Genomic DNA, 17,111 nt, shown 5'->3' on the forward strand with positions numbered 1-17,111 from the left:
ACAGGTCGGCCCTTTAGCCCTGTAGCTGAGGAAGGATGTTTACTGAAGCTAGCAGGCCGGAATGTATCTTCGGGGAGGAAAACAGATAACTCGAAGGTTATAGTCAATCTTGGCAGGCAGCAGGCTGAGCTGAGCACGGAGGGCCGCGCTAGAAGTAAGTCAGAGTTCACGGGTACGGGGGCTGCTTGGGCAGAGGCCCTCGCAGTCAGAAGCCAGAAAAGAGGCTCGGTGGCAGAGATTCAGGGCCTACTTTCAGCCAGGCTGAAAAACGTAGGAGTACACTTCAAAAAGACGTTGGCATAGCATACTTAGGAACGGACCATCAAACCCATTCATGGTGGGTCTGAAAGAGGACAAGTTAACGTTGGACGCAAATGTATTTGCGTCTTCATAGCTGGTACAGGAGGGAAGTTACATGCACTTTTAACTCGTACATGGAGTCGGTGGGGTACTCGCTAGGGAACACAACATGACCATAAAATTTATATTACCTCATGACAACCCAGTGGCACTTGGTGCAAGGTGCTATATACAGTTTTAAGTGAGGTAAAAAGTGCAAGTGCTTTTAAAACAGCATAAGTGGCGCATAAATGAAAGTATATACATCAATTAAAGCTTCAATTACAAAACAAGTTACAATCACTTGGAAAAACAATTATTTTCTGGTAAGAGCTTTAAGTGCGATATGCGTCATATGATTCAGGCTGTGTGGTCGACGGCGTTTCGATCCCCTTGGGTTGGGATCGTCATCAGGACGGGGTTGTCGATGAGTACAGTGCTGTGGACAAAGGAGGAGTAGTGAGCGGGGCAATCTGTAGGGGCGGGGGGAGGGGGGTGAGGGGTGGAGGAACATGCGTTCGGACTGAATCGCATCAGGTATAACGTGAAAAGGGGAGGGTGACTGTAGTGGTGGCCAGAAAGGGAGGGAGAGTGCAATTTGGGGGTGACTAGTGTGGAGGGTTGGCAAGGAGTCCAAGGAACCTCTCAGTGGAATGGTGATCCACGCATAAGAAATTGGGGTGTACACTTACAAGCAGCCAAGCAAGGATGCGTGGCTGGCGGCACACGGCGGTTGTTAAGGCCAGTTGCTGGAGATAAAAATACTAACATTAGTACAGAAACCGCAAGTGTATTTGGTGATTACGACGGAGGGTCTAGAAATGTCAATACCTGGTAGTGGTACGTCCTAGGACTGCTCACGTAGTTGGGCAGCGTCTGGGTAAAGGAAGAGAGCGAGCGGTCAGTCAGCTAATTATAGCTCCGTGATCGAGCAGGCATTTACTCCTGCGCGGGATCTAGGCGTGCAGTCTCTGGGAGAGGCTCTTACCTGAATGAAGGACGGCAATAAGGCTTGGGAGGTACATTGGGACCATTCTATAGTCCTGGTCTGGATTAAGGATCATTTTAACAGCAGTACAAATGTCATACATATGGTGTATGTAGCATGGCGTGAAATGAAGGACAGGGAGTAAGGGAGAGAATTAGATGGAGATGGTACTGGTCCATTCATCAAGGGTGTTGAGCCCGTGGTTAACCGAGTCAACCCTGGCGATCCATTTGCATTCGGCTCTGTTGAGCAGAGCAGTCATGTTACCCCCTCTGAAGGGTAGGGTAGGTTTCTCAATGACCTGCCATCTGAGGTCCGTGTCCTTATGAGAATGCTCAATGAAGTGTGAGACCAGAGGTGCTGTGAGTACCTTGCAGTTGATTCTGCTTTTATGTTGTATGATCCGCTGTTTCACCATTTGCGTTGTCTGGCCGATGTAGATCAGGTCACACGGGCATCGGATAGCATAAATCACGTTTTGAGTTTTGCAATTGGTTTGATGAGTGAGCTGGTGTGTTTGTCCCCTGAATTTAAATTCTTTAGTGTTAAGTGTCAATTCACATACACTGCAAGACTGGCATTTGAAATGTCCAATGACAGGGGGCATGCCCCATGCTGCTGTGATGGTGTTTTTCTCAGTGCTGGTGGTCGGCCAGGTGATGGCACGGACAAGGTGGTTAGCGATGTTGCTCCCTCTCTGGTAAGAGAACAAGGGAGGTGCGTTGAATTGTTCTTCTGATCGTAGCACAGTCCAGTTCTTTTTAATTATTTTAGCAACTCTGTTACTGTCCGGGCTGAAGACTGAGACAAAAGGGATCCTTTTCAAAGTTTTTTTGTTTTGGTTTGGCCTTAGTAAGTCCTCCCGGTGGTTATACCATGCCCGTTTCTTAGCCTGTTTCACCAGACGTCGTGGATAACCTCTGTTGATCAATTTGGAGACTAGGATGTCCGCCTCCCTGAAATAATCCTTACGCCACTTACAATTCCTCCGGATGCGGAGGAATTGGCCAAAAGGGAGACCATCGCGTAGACCTCTGGGGTGGTTGCTCGAATAGTGCAGCAACGTGTTCCGTTCAGTTGGCTTGCGATAGAGCACAGTTCCAATTTTGCCTTCCTCCGCATGTATCGTGACATCCAGGAAGTGTAGGTCATTTGACTTCGTTTCATGTGTGAATTTAAGGTGTTCCTGGGAAGAGTTTAACCAATCAATGCACGGCTGTAAAGAGTTAGCTGTGCCATTCCAGATTAGTAGGGGGTAACATGACTGCTCTGCTCAACAGAGCCGAATGCAAATGGATCGCCAGGGTTGACTCGGTTAACCACGGGCTCAACACCCTTGATGAATGGACCAGTACCATCTCCATCTAATTCTCTCCCTTACTCCCTGTCCTTCATTTCACACCATATGTATGACATTTGTACTGCTGTTAAAATGATCCTTAATCCAGACCAGGACTATAGAATGGTCCCAATGTACCTCCCAAGCCTTATTGCCGTCCTGTAAGCTAACCATCCGGTTTTATACCTCCAACTCCCCTTTTTTCCATGTCAAATACATGCTCGATTGTGATCCGCTCTCATCTTACAGTGCAGTAGTATTATTATGCTTATTGTATTGTGGTAACTATTGTAATACTTTTACTTGTATCCTTTGGCCCAAGATGTTGTCCACAACGTCACTACAGGCATGTGACTATTACACATGCCTCCAATTGGTTGGACATCTCTCTCTGTGTTTCCCCTAGCGCGGCCGCCCGTCTTCATTACGTTCTGATACTGCCATTTCCTGTTTACTTCGGTCTCCTTAGGAACCGAAGCCCTCGCCCTTCTTCCCCTCCCCAGCCTTTCCAATTCCCGCCCCCCGCTCCCACACTCGCCAATCGCCTTGCGACACCTCCCCTACACACCCCGCCCCTGGCATGCGTCCTAACTCCGCCTCCCCCTCGCGGCAGCCTGGATATATTCCAGGACACAGGGAAGACGCGGTCTGTTCCCGCATTCATTGCCGAATAGCCACGCCAGATGAGCTCTTGCCTTCTGTGCCCTTCCTTCATTCAGGTAAGAGCCTCTCCCAGAGACTGCACGCCTAGATCCCGCGCAGGAGTAAATGCCTGCTCGATCACGGAGCTATAATTAGCTGACTGACCGCTCGCTCTCTTCCTTTACCCAGATGCTGCCCAACTACGTGAGCAGTCCTAGGACGTACCACTACCAGGTATTGACATTTCTAGACCCTCCCTCGTAATCACCAAATACACTTGCGGTTTCTGTACTAATGTTAGTATTTTTATCTCCAGCAACTGGCCTTAACAACCGCCGTGTGCCGCCAGCCACGCATCCTTGCTTGGCTGCTTGTAAGTGTACACCCCAATTTCTTATGCGTGGATCACCATTCCACTGAGAGGTTCCTTGGATTCCTTGCCAACCCTCCACACTAGCCACCCCCAAATTGCACTCTCCCTCCCTTTCTGGCCACCACTACAGTCACCCTCCCCTTTTCACGTTATACCTGATGCGATTCAGTCCGAACGCATGTTCCTCCACCCCTCACCCCCCTCCCCCCGCCCCTACAGATTGCCCCGCTCACTACTCCTCCTTTGTCCACAGCACTGTACTCATCGACAACCCCGTCCTGATGACGATCCCAACCCAAGGGGATCGAAACGCCGTCGACCACACAGCCTGAATCATATGACGCATATCGCACTTAAAGCTCTTACCAGAAAATAATTGTTTTTCCAAGTGATTGTAACTTGTTTTGTAATTGAAGCTTTAATTGATGTATATACTTTCATTTATGCGCCACTTATGCTGTTTTAAAAGCACTTGCACTTTTTACCTCACTTAAAACTGTATATAGCACCTTGCACCAAGTGCCACTGGGTTGTCACAAGATCTAATCTTTACAGTGCTGTCTTAACTGTAAATGCATATTGAATGCCCCTTTGTCCTTGGTGAATAATACCACCCCGCCTTCAAAACTTTTGACTCCTTGTTTTCTGTTCTCAGTAATGCCTGTGGCATACTCAATTGAAACCGTCTTTTAAATAATACCTGTTGGGAATTGTTTTTGCTTACATGATACACCCATCCCAACGTGGTCTATGGGTTCCTTCCTGTCTTTCCTATAACCTCCCTAACAAAGGCATGGCATCTGCTTCAATAGAGCCTCTCCAATACTTACCTGGCTTTCCTGATGCTCTCGGCCGGCGGTGGGGACTTTCCTTACAATCCCGTCGGCTGTGGTGACTCCGGACGATCCCGGTCGCGACGATGATTCTCCTTATGATCCCGGCGGCGGTGGTAACTGCCTAACAATCCTGGTTGCGGTGGTTACTGTCCGGATGATCGGTGACAGCATTATCTCTGACGATCCCGGTCACTGAGGTGAGTTCCTGATGTCTTCATCCTGATCCTGGGTTGCGACGGTGAGCCAGACTTTTTTGTTAATTCCCCCTCGAACTCTAATACATTAAGAAAGAGAAAAAGAAAAGGAACATTGAAACAAACACTCAACCTTACCACAATCATATATAAAGTGTTTCTAAGACTCATCTAGAATACATAAGGGGATTATGCTTATCTAAAAGAGTTGCCCTTCTCTTTGAAGATCTGTTTGTTGTCTTTAATCTCAGCCCCTGCAAATAAAGTGACATCATTACATTTCTTTAGTACACAACTTAAGGAAAGTCTATGTGTAGTGTTTTAGTTCTAGTTCTCAGTCCTATTTAGTTTAAGCAAATGTAATGCTTTGCTGAAGTTCTTCCAGAGAATATCCACAATATTGATATAGACGCACTTGATACATCAGCCACCCAGTTGAGCGAGGACTAAATGAAGAAGGGAAATCATTAATGGAGATATAATTAAGGATTGCCTTCATCTCCAGGGGGTTACAAGGATCTCCTGGATTATGTATGTAAAGAAAGTACTTTATGACATTGGTTACCCAGAAATATTTTGATTCCCCAAGCTGCCTAGTAACTGTATCAAGGAAGAAGTTGAAAGAAATGTGCATTCTTTTTCTAGAAAATAAACGCTGGCTGATAGAGAAAAGTAAGACCTCAGTCATGGAGAATCACTTGATGCTCCAAGGACAGGGGATTCAGCCATATTTGATACAGACGCAAAGTTGTAATTCACGCATGCAACTTACACGTTTTCGTGGGGGGACTTTCTTTGACTGGCTACATTCCTAGAGGTAAACTCTTGGTCAAAAAATTTGATATTATGTCCATGTGATGATATTTCTGCACAATCAATGTTACACTGTATACTTTTTTGTAAATTGTATGCTTTGCCAAGGAGGTAGTTAAGTGAGAGATATCATATTTGCATATTCATACAGACTTCCGCCTTTACACTTCTTGTCAGATATTTACACTCTTTTTCTTTCCTTTTAGGGTATCCTCTAACCACTGAATCCTAAGCTTGAACTGTGAACGTTGGTCGACACTCCCTCTGTTGTTTTCCCTTCTTCCCCTGGTTTACTGCTGGCACTTTGACATTGTTGGGTGCCGTGAGTGATTGGTGGGGTGTAGGGATGTGTCATTCATACATCGCTCATGCGGAACTGCAAGTAGCTCTGACAGCTCCACCCTGGAGTCTTTCTCAGTCTCATATCTCATGCTGTTGGCTTGTGGGGTATCATTCCAACTCTTATGTTATGCTTGCTTTGCACTCTGTGAGTAACTATTTAACATCTAAAAATACACAGAACCATCACATATTAAATTGTTGTTTTGTGCTTTTTCACTGAAGTACACTTTTCAAATGTTTTAGTCAGGTGACCGACTTTTCCTAGTGGAGCACTCCTTACACACTGATAAACAAGCTTTGACAAAGCCAATAGGCCTGGCCTTATTATGCCAACAAAGTTGCACAGATGCTGCTTGCATACGTTAACATATTAAAGAAAGACCTGTTGGCTTTGCCAATGCTTGGTACATACACAGCTGCCGGAAGAGAGGGAGACTATCTTTGCCCATGTGTAACATTGATCTCATTCATTTCTATTGGAGCGGTTGCTCAGCACTTGTGGCAAACTTGATTGTGTTCATATCTTTGTAAGGGTTAGGCCTGGAACACTCTAATATTCCTTGTTGTGTTTAACCTTAAATGCTCTAATAAACTAACATGTTATGAAATATATATGTTTGAAGATTACTATCCCTAGACAAGCATAATTATTACCTTTGGTGACATTTGCATTGAATCATCTCATATAACCCTTCACACAGGGCTTTAAGTGGGATGAAAAAACTGGGGACGGGGATCTCTCAAAGGGGCGTGGCCGATGCAGTTAAGGGCGTGGCTTAAAACATGTATGCTAAAAATCTGTGCTTAGCATAGTTTGTCGCCCGGCTGGTATTTTGATGCTTCTGTCATTGCATCCAGATATATAATACAACAAGTAACATTACACCTACACTAATCCAGGACTATTGGCTTTGTCAATGGTTGTTAGTTACATAAAATAAATAAGCAATAACTATGGCTTTGTTGTACATAATATTAGAAATGCTTCAGTTCTGACCTGATGAGACTCTGTTTGAAAGAACTAGAACGAGTCTTGTTGAAGTCACATTAATGGTAGTAAAGGGTTGCCCTGCTGCAGAGTTATGATTTTTTTTTCACCCCGAGGGTGAGGGCAAACATGGAGAGCTCGGTACGGACCCGTCTTAGCACCTGCTTTTTAGAAATGCCGGTGCTGAGAACCGGCAGGACCCAGCTCACTTAAAGCCCTGTCTTCACGTCACCTCACATGAGCAGGCCCTTGACTGCTCTACTACAGCTCCCAGGGAGAGTCAACGAAGAACGAGTCCTTTCTTTCTGTTGTTACTTGCGTAGAGTTAGAGCAGCACAGTGACACCTGTGTTCAAGACACAGGCATGTAAGCACAGGTATCGATGCAATCATATATCTAGACCTCTGGAAGAAGAGGAAGAGCATGGAAATAAGAGGGCTATGTGTAATGCCTGATCTTTGTTGAGAGAAGAGCTGCTGAAGAAGTCTCTACCAAGACTAGGCCTGTGTAAATGGTGTGAAGAAAGCACATAAAATAGCTCAAATTTCACAAAAACTGCTGAAGGGAGGTTCAAATGTTGGAGCACTGCTCGGACGGACTGTCTGTGTGCCAGCTGGAGCCGACTTGGCCCGCCCTCCTGGGTCTATGGCCAATGGTGATTGTACTCAGTGAATGCTGTCTATTGCCTATCATGTGACAGAGGTGCAACTAGAGCCAAATTTCATTGGGGCAGTGGGGGGGGGGGGGGGGAGGGGCAAATACTTTCAGCAATGTAGAGCCACGTTTCGGGGGGAGCTAATACTTCCAGCAATGTGTCCTTGTATAATGTAACTGGTGCTCCTGCAAAGATCCTCAATACCTTCGGGTGGAGTTTGAGCTGTAAAAGACTGCAAAAAAACAAAGCCTAATGTTACTTTTCAGGAAATGCATTCTCACACTGTGGCAGTAAAAGTAATTTGCAACTTTAAGAAATAGGTAGAGTGGAGATGCAGGGGCTCTAGAATAGGTGAAATAACAAAAAAGCCTCTTTATCAAGTAAATGCTCTTTTAGGTTTAAAGTATTTTATTCAGCACAACACACTGGGACAAATACACAACATCAAAAGGGCGCCATAACAGGGCGGGTAGTCCCGGTCCCCAGCAATGAGTCAGAGAGTGCAGTTCTAGTGGGCTATGCCATCAGAGCGATACATGATGTGAACTATCGCAGCATGAAGTGACATTTCTATTGGAAAAAAAACCTCCCCCCAACATCCCAACACCCATTCCCAACCCCCCCTCCCCCCGTCCCCACCCAACGTCCAGTGCACAGCCCTAGCCAGAATGTGCATCAAAAGCTACCTCCTACAGAGAGAATGAAACCCCCAACAGGTCACTGGGCAGGAGTGACAGGGCTCGTAAGCCGCAGAAGGTGAAGGTACTTAGGGCAGGTGAGCTCCTTAAATTCGGAAAGCAACAAGGAATGAAAGGGTTGCCAAAGCTCATTAAATTGCTCTATATCACCCGCCACTGTAAGAGACAATTTCTCCATGCCTAATACATGCCTTAGCCTATGGAGCCAACCTGTGATGGAGGGTATCGTAGCGGTGTGCCAATAAATCAAAATGTTTTGTACTGCAGACCCTAAAGCTATAGCTATCTGCCTGCCTCTACGGGATCTAAGGGGATACATCAGTCCATTCGGGAGCCCCAGCAGGGTGTAAGCGGGGAAACGTGGTAATTCAATGCTAAAATGAGAGTCAATTTCATCCAACACTTCCTTCCAATAAGGCTCCAGTAATGGGCAATCCCATAGAATGTGTGTGAGTGTGCCCCGGTGTCCGCACCCTCTCCAACATGTATCCTTCTTGCTACTATCAAACTCGTGGACCCGTTCTGGTGTGTAGTACCAATAGGTGGAGATCTTGGTGAATGTATCAGTGAGGCCCATGTGGTACGCAGAATGCCTTGCTCTATAAGATATATGCTCCCATTCCTTAGGGCTCAACGTCCTCCCTAGCTCCCGTTCCCAGCGTTCCCTCCCCGGGTGGTAAAGGTGTGTCGAGGGTGATTGCAGTAATTTATAAAGATCCGTGATCAGTTTCGAATCCGACTTTCGTGACAGCAACCACCTTTCGAATGGAAGAAAAAGCCGGTCAGATGACTCTCTTACCTGCGGCTGAAGGGCCCAGTGGCGAGCTTGCATATAGCGGTGCCGCTCGGTCTCCGGGAGTGAGAACTCCTGGCGAAACTGCAGGAAGGGGACCACCCCCTCAGGGCCATACAAATGACACAGGGCTCTACACCCCGCCTGTCTCCAGTTTGTAAACGCCCCCTTCTCCATTCCCGGGGTGAAGTCTGTGTTGTCTACCAACGGAGTGAGTGGCGACGGGAACGTGGTAAGGCCATATGGGGTGTTAGTAGCATCCCACACCCTCAGGGGCACCCGTGTAATAAAAGAGGCGTATAAGTTCCTGGGCCGGTGAGGTCGACACAAGAATGGGATTTCCTGCAAGGGTCTTCCCGCCACCGCCTGATCTTGGAAGAGCCAATGCTTATCGGACTTCCACCGACTCCACTCCACAAAATAACACAACTGCGCTGCCTGGAAGTATTTACGGAAGTCAGGTATTCCCAAACCCCCCGCCTCAGGAGCCAGTAGCGAGAGAGCTCTGCGCATTCTGGGTTTCTTACCCTGCCAGACAAAGCGCAAGACATCTGCCTGTAGTTGTGGAATCCACCCGACCGGCGGTTGGAGCGGTAGGGCCCGGAACAGATAAAGCACCTGGGGCAAGACTGTCATTTTGATGGCGGCAATCCTGCCCAACAAAGAGAAGGTTCCACGGTTCCACCGGCCCAGTTCCTCCCTGATCTTGGCACCTAGGGCCAGGTAGTTGGCCGACACCATAGCCGGTAATGTGGGAGCAATCTGGATCCCTAGATAGGGTACAGCCCCGACGACCAAAGCATGGGGAACAGATGTTGCAAATAGGTCCTAGTAGCCGGCTCGAGGGAGATATCAAGAGCCACCGACTTTCCCATGTTCATTTTGAACCCTGCGACCGTGCCAAAGGAGTCCAGCTCCTCTATACAGGCCGGCAAGGCCGGCCGGCGTTCAGCAATCGATAAGATGACATCGTCAGCATAAAGGCTGATAGCGTGTGTGAACCCTCCCATCCGTATTCCCGTCACCACCTGGTTGTCGCGCACCCGCTGTGCGAAAGGCTCCATATAAAGAGCAAAGAGCAGGGGCGAAAGCGGGCACCCCTGCCGAGTGCCCCGTTCGATGTCAAAGGCCCCAGAGGTATACCCATTTACGCGGACGACTGCCGACGGTCGATTATAACAATTAAAAATCATGGAGTGGAACTTTTCCCCTACACCTGCTTTCACTAGGACCCGTTCCAAATAGGGCCAGTGTACTCGGTCAAATGCCTTCTCTGCGTCCACCGCTAACATCATTCGTTCCCCCGGGATCCGGGAGGCCTTCTCCAGCAGGTGGACGATCCGTTTCGTATTGTCCACAGTCTGTCTCCCTGGGACAAAACCAGCGTGGTCAGGATTAATAAGACCGGGCAAGTAAGGGGCTAAACGTGCCGCCAGGATCCCCGTCTACTGCTTCAGATCAATATTCAAAAGAGAGATCGGCCTGTAAGATCCACAACGCGTAGGGTCTTTTCCAGGCTTGGGGATGACTGTGATAGAAGCCCGCAGAAGATCAGGTGGAATGGCTCCCGGTTCAGCAAATGAATTAAAGAAGCGGGTAAGGACAGGGGCTAACGTCGTGCAAAACGTTTTATAGTAGAGCGCAGTGTATCCATCCGGGCCCGGTGCTTTGCCATGTTTGAGTCTGGCAATAGCGGAAATCACCTCTCTACCCCAATAGCCCGATTTAAGTATTCCGCCTGTGAGGGATCCAAAGAGGGCAAGGTGACCGAATCCAGATAGGTGGTCATAGCCGTCTCATCCGGAGGCTCTCCCGCGTAAAGATCCGCGTAGAACCTGCAGAAGGCGGCCGCAATGTGGGTGTCCTCCGTTACCACCGCTCCCGCCGGGTCAGAGATCTCCTTCACCAACTGGTTCTGGCGAGTCACCCTGAGCCTATTAGCTAGCAGTTTGCCGCAACGGTCCCCCCCGTTGTAAAAGGGCAGCATATTCCGCCCGGTCGAGGTCCAAAGCCGCCAGGAGCTTCCTCGCTTCCTTGAGCTGCCGCCAAATCCTGGGGGCCCCTGTCCTCCGGTGGATCTGCTCAAGCTCGCGAACCCTATCTGTGAGTTCTTCTCTTGGCTTGTCGCTCCCTATTGTCGGCCGCAGAGATCGCCAAAAATTCCCCTCGGATGACGGCTTTCAGGGCCGCCCATTGCGTGGCCTGGCTGGTGTCGGAGTTGTCATTGTGGGTTAGATATTCCCGGGTCGCTTCCTCAATGCGGTCCACCACTTCCTTCCTATGCAACAATGTGTCGCGGAGGCGCCACGTCCTGGGAGGGGAAACCACCGGAGGTAGGCACAGCGTGGCCTCAACCGGGGCATGATCCGATAGAGATAGCACACCTATTTCTGACCCCGAGGCCAGCGCTCGTACCGGGGAAGTGACTTAGAGGTGGTCCAGCCTCGCATACCTCTTGTGCGCGTGGGAATAGTACAATAGTCTCTAGCCGTGGGATGCACAGAAGAACTGTGACGAGAACTTGTAAGAGCGTAGCCTATGTGTGTCCTGCGGCAGCAGATGTGTCTCCTGGAGTAGGCATACGTCTGCATGGGTACTCTCCAGAAGAGAGAGCACTGCCCGTCTCTTAACAGGATTATTCAAACCACGAACATTCAGGGTAACCATTTTACATTTGTCCGGGGGCATATGAAGGAACGTAACGGAAAACATAGAGGCCCGTACCAGCAGGGCGGGGAGTACAGGAGCTCCACACTCCATCAGAGGCAGCAGAGCGAAGAGAAAAGCATAGATGTGTGTGCAGCATTCATGTCTGAGCAAACCAAGAAGCATGCATATGGCCTGTATGACTAGGAACCCCGTTGTACACTGGACGGCCCACCCCCCACCCCTCCAACTCCCGGGTCCCACCCCCCTTCCCAACCCCCCCCCACTCCCGGTCCCACCAAACTTTCCCCCCTCCTTCCCAACTGACCCCAGTCCCAACCCACAACTGGAACTGTCTCAACAACCCCAACCCCCTCGGACCTCCAAAGAACCCCAAGAACCCATTGTCCCAGTCCGGTCCTCAACGGACAAGCCTGTGGAAAGTCACAAAAGTGGACGTCCAGCCACCACGCACTTCCCCGCCCCCCCCCCCCCCCTCGGACCCCCAAACCTGCTTTACAGTTATGGCGATGTCGATCTCCCCCCGTGCGGTAAGAGCCGTCTCCAAGATCGGGCAAACGGCCGAGCCCCTCCGCAGCAGGCAGCAAGGTTTCCCGGCCTCCAGTCCTCCGTAGGGGCGCTCCGGGAGGTGTAGGCTGCAGCCTCAGCCTCGTGTGAGGACCCTCCCACAGCGGCGTCACAGCCTCCCCAGGGGCCTCGACACACCGTAGGGCACTCGCGTCTTCGGTGGTGCAGCACCCGATGCGCACTGCTGATGGGTCGCCACAGATCTACAGCGTCCTCCAGCGCCTCCGGGGCCCGAAGCGTAGGCCCAAGCCTCGGCCTCGCGTATCGCCCGGCTCCGAGGCTCGCACCTTTGCCACTTCACCTCCGGGGGTGTACGGCCGCCACGGGGCAAGTTCTGGCTCCACCTCCGGCTCGCGTCCCGGGCCTCTCCTGCTCCCGGCAACGGCTCCGGGTCTGGTACCGTCCAAGTGCAGCTACAGGCGTCTGTGTCCCCTTGGCAGCTACACTGGGGTTCTTCTCTTTTGCGCCGCTAATTGCAGCGACCTGGGGGGGAGATCAGCGCAGTTTTAGCGATTTAAGGGCCCAGGGCCAGCGGAGCTCACGACAAGTGCGTCCACTCACCCCGCCATCTTGGCCACGCCCCCGTAAATGCTCTTTTAAAGACCTGTGAAGTACTCGGGTGCGACTGCAATAAGACGCCAGACCAGCCAGCCCACAGCAGCTCAAGGACTGTTTGTGTGTGTGCCCGGGAAGCTGTCTAAGCCTGGGCTGACACACACAACGGGGGGGCTGAAGACCTTTGAGCCATATGGGCGTTGCGCCTGTCATGTGGTAGCAAACTTGTCCATCCGTAATCACTTCTGAGCTGCTGGTCCACCTGCGTTGGGGTTGTGGACATTCCCATTATCCTGTGACTGCATTGTGCCATCCTCGGCAGAGCTGTGAGCACTCTCTGACTCCTAGTGCTTGTTGCTTTGGTCTATTTGAGAGCGCGAGCGCCCATTGTGTGCACTGTGTTCCGTCCAGTGGGTTCCGTCTTCAGCTGCAGTGAGTGCAGTCCTCTGGTAAGAAGAGTCGGGTAAAAGTGCAAAAAGTGAGTAAACGCAGAGTGACCATCTTGAATACCCAAAACTGAAAGACCTGGTATTTGTAAAGTGCAAACTAATCACCCGTAAGGGTCTCAAGGCGCTGGGGGCCGTTGGGGAGATTAAGTGAGCTATTGCCCAGAGTCACACGGGTGTGTCTTCAGCTGCAGTAAGCGCAGTCCTCGCACCTGGTAAGAAGAGTCGGGTAAACGTGAAAAAAGTGACGAAATGCAGAGCGACCATTTTAAATACCCCAAACTGAAAAAACTCTGTATTTGTAAAGCACAAACTAATCACCCGTAAAGGTCTTGAGGCGCTTGGGGCCAAGGGGGAGATTAGCTAAGCTATTGCCCAGAGTCACATGATGCTGAGCTGAGCGCCTCTGGCGCTGGGGATCAAACCGTGATTCCTGCACTCCAGAGTCAGCCACTCTGGCCGCTGAGTCAAACTGACCCAGTGCTCCAAGCAAACCTTGTGAGAAGTGGTGATGTGGGTGGGTTAAGATGTTGTTCAGGCAGTCACGTGGCCAGCACTGGAGCTGTATCTGCCAAGATGGGAATGTTACTGACAGAAACATGTTTATTTTGATCAACAATAGGATTGGACTCCGGTGGTTTGCGACCCCTTGTGGAATAAAAAGCCTTTTTAGGGGCTCACTGATGCACCGGTCATTAAACCAACAAAGAAGAGATTGGCATGGAAGCTGTAATATTAAAGAGAATACACTTATTAACCTCACATGAGGGAGACTGCGTCAATACGGTACCCACAGGCCACTGTATGAGGCAGTCTAAGGAGTACAGAAACCGAGGGCCTTTTATACTCTATTTTCCGCTGAGTAAGCATGGAGACTCAAAAAGAGGCAGTACAAGTATGCACACAAATAACCAGTTACATATAAGGATACATAAGAATCGCTTAGTCAACAGAGTGGGAGGAGTTACAACATTGCTGACATTAGTTAAAATAGCCTGACAGTTACTTCAAGTGCAGGTGCATTCTGGCAGCTACAGGCCTTTCTGAGCATGTGCAGTGCTCTCGCTCAGTGCTGAAGGAGTTAACTGTAACTGATGACTCAAGCAGAATACAAGGGCAGGCAACAGTGATGAGGGAGAAAGCACATGGCGAGCACATGGCTAACTAAAATGGCTGCCACAAACAAAATGGCTTCAGCTGATTCCAACAGCGATTTCAGCTAGTTTCCACACCCTGGCCTTAGAGGTGACAAAATCAGTGCCTGGAACACAGTGGCAGCTCGTCCTTATGCATGTAGGTTGGGGCTCCACTCTCTTTGTTTTCTCTCAATTTTTTTATTACACTAATATTGAATAATGTATAATTATTCACTATTAATGTAATACAAAATGGAGTACTATTATTTGGAATATAACCTTCCTTGGCAGCTGAGGTAAGTAAAAAATGCTTTAAAATATATGTTGTAAAAAAATATATTTTTTTAAATAAAATGTATGTTGTGTGCGTGCTTGCGGGTGATTGTGTGTTTACATAAGACAAAGAGTTTGTGTAAGTGTGAATGTGCGTGTGATTGTGTACGTGTGTAACTGAAGGTCAAAGGGCATGTGATGTCACTTACGCTACCCTTAGCTATTTGGTGAACTGATGTTCATGTCTGGCTAGACCTAAAAAAAGAATCTTTCTACCAACGGTGATGACAGTACTATCATGGCGATACTCCCCACCCCCAAGCACCTAGCATGCATGCAAATAAATACACACCACACAAAATGTTATTGAGAAAAACTGCTGCAGGTTTATTACATACAACGTTATGTAATATGGTGGGTTACCTTACGGGCGATCCAAGGGCAGGCAGCATACTCGCCACCTGCCCGCCTGATGAGCCAAGCAGCACTAAGGCGAACCCCATTTGTGATGCCCCTTCTGGTGATCCTCTTCCCGGGTCACGTGACACTTATTCACGCCCCTTTCAGGGCGGAGCGTAGCAAGGCAAGCCCTTTGTTGTTCAGGCGCACAATCGTCCGAAGAACAAACGGGGTGTGACACGGTTTCCAGGAACCTCTCATGAGGCTCCTAAGCTCTGGCTCTGGCACCCCTATGTGCCGTGCAGAGGTACTCTTCTGTACCCAAATGCTTCCAGATCGCCCTGTAACTCTGCCTGCAAAGAAAAAAGGAACAAGATTAAAACATTTTCACCATGCTTCCTACTCCCGACCACGCCAGGTAAGTGGTAGGGTGGGAGACGGCGTGTCCCGCGAGGCAGCGGCGGCGCGTGTCCAGTGTGACGACAAAGAGGTCGTCAGCGTGGTGAAGGGGGCATATATACACCTCACCCCGCCTACCGCACCGGACATGACGCAGCCCTGTCCGCGCCCAGGAGGGGACTCTCCTGGAGTCCCTGCCCCTTAGGGAGAAAAGGAGGGGTGTGGGCTGCCCGATGGTACTACAGGGCCGCCCTCTTGAGTGGCCTCCTGCGGTGGCCTCGGGCAGCCGCATAGTACCATCATGGCGACACTCCCCACCCCCAAACACCTAGCATGCATGCAAATAAATACACACCACACAAATTGCTATTGGGAAAACTGCTGCAGGTTTATTACATACAACGTTATGTAATATGGTGGGTTATCTTACGGGCATTCCAAGGCCAGGCACCATACTCGCCACCTGCCCGCCTGATGAGCCAAGCAGCACTGGGGCGAACCCCATTTGTGCTGCCCCTTCTGGTGATCCTCCTGCCAGATAACGTGACACTTATTACTCACGCCCCTTTCAGGGCGTAGCGTAGCTAGGCAAGCCCCCGGTTGTTCAGGCTCACAACCGTCTGAAGAACAAACGGGGCGCCAACACGGTTTCTAGGAACCTCTCATGAGGCTCCTGGGCTCTGGCACCCCTATGTGCCGTGCAGAGGTACTCTTCTGTACCCAAATGCTTCCAGGTCGCCCTGTAACTCCGCCACATCTCTGGCAGCGGCCACCGTCGCTGACAGGGCCCCCCACCAAAACAGCTCCTTTCTCACCTGCAACTTCTCATAAACAGGCCCCCTGCCAAAATTGGGCAGGAGACCCGATCTATATCCCAGTCACCCTTGAATTTAGACCGCCAGAACTCCAGGCGGAGGCCTTTCAGGCAAGTGAACTTGTGCCAAGAACTAATTCTCCTGGGGAAAGTTCCACTGCTTCACATGACTCTGTCCCAAGCCGGGCGGGGCGGATGCAGACCCTATGGCACCCCTGGCCCCATGAATTTGCTGATCTCACCTAGCTGCCATCCCACTAGCACTGTGTGTCCTGCAAACCTGTGCCCCACCTCGCAGGAACATCAGACCACTTGTTAGCTGACCGCTGTAGGAAGGTGGATATCTGACTATGGTTACCCCCAAACCTTTTACCTGGTGTTTAGCTGGTTTTTGACTTAGTTGGCCTGTGATCCTGTTATTCAGGCCCCCAGGCTAATTGCTCTCTACTTAAAATGGACTCCATGTACCTTAGGTGCATACATAATTGGAACTGGTTCACCTTATAGGCCCATGTAACAGTGTACCATAGGTACCCAGGGCATAGGTGCAGCCAAGGCCTACCAGGGGCTGCAGCATGTATTGTGCCACCCCTGGCCTGGCCTCCATATTTGACACAACTGGCTGATCACTCAGCTGGGGTAAGTTGGTGTAATCACCTCTTGCTTAGATATAGTATACCTATATCTAACCTAACTGGACACATAGTAACCTATAAGTCACTCCTATGGCAGGCCTCAACAATCCTGGAGGCAGAGTGCATGGTTTTATGTGAGATGGTGCTCTAGCATGAGCTGAGCCTGTCTGCAGCTGTCGGGAACAACTCCCTTAGCTGTTCCGGGATATTGCCATACCAT

Source organism: Lissotriton vulgaris, chromosome 9 (assembly GCF_964263255.1).
Source record: "Lissotriton vulgaris chromosome 9, aLisVul1.2, whole genome shotgun sequence".
In the NCBI taxonomy this organism is placed as follows: domain Eukaryota; kingdom Metazoa; phylum Chordata; class Amphibia; order Caudata; family Salamandridae; genus Lissotriton; species Lissotriton vulgaris.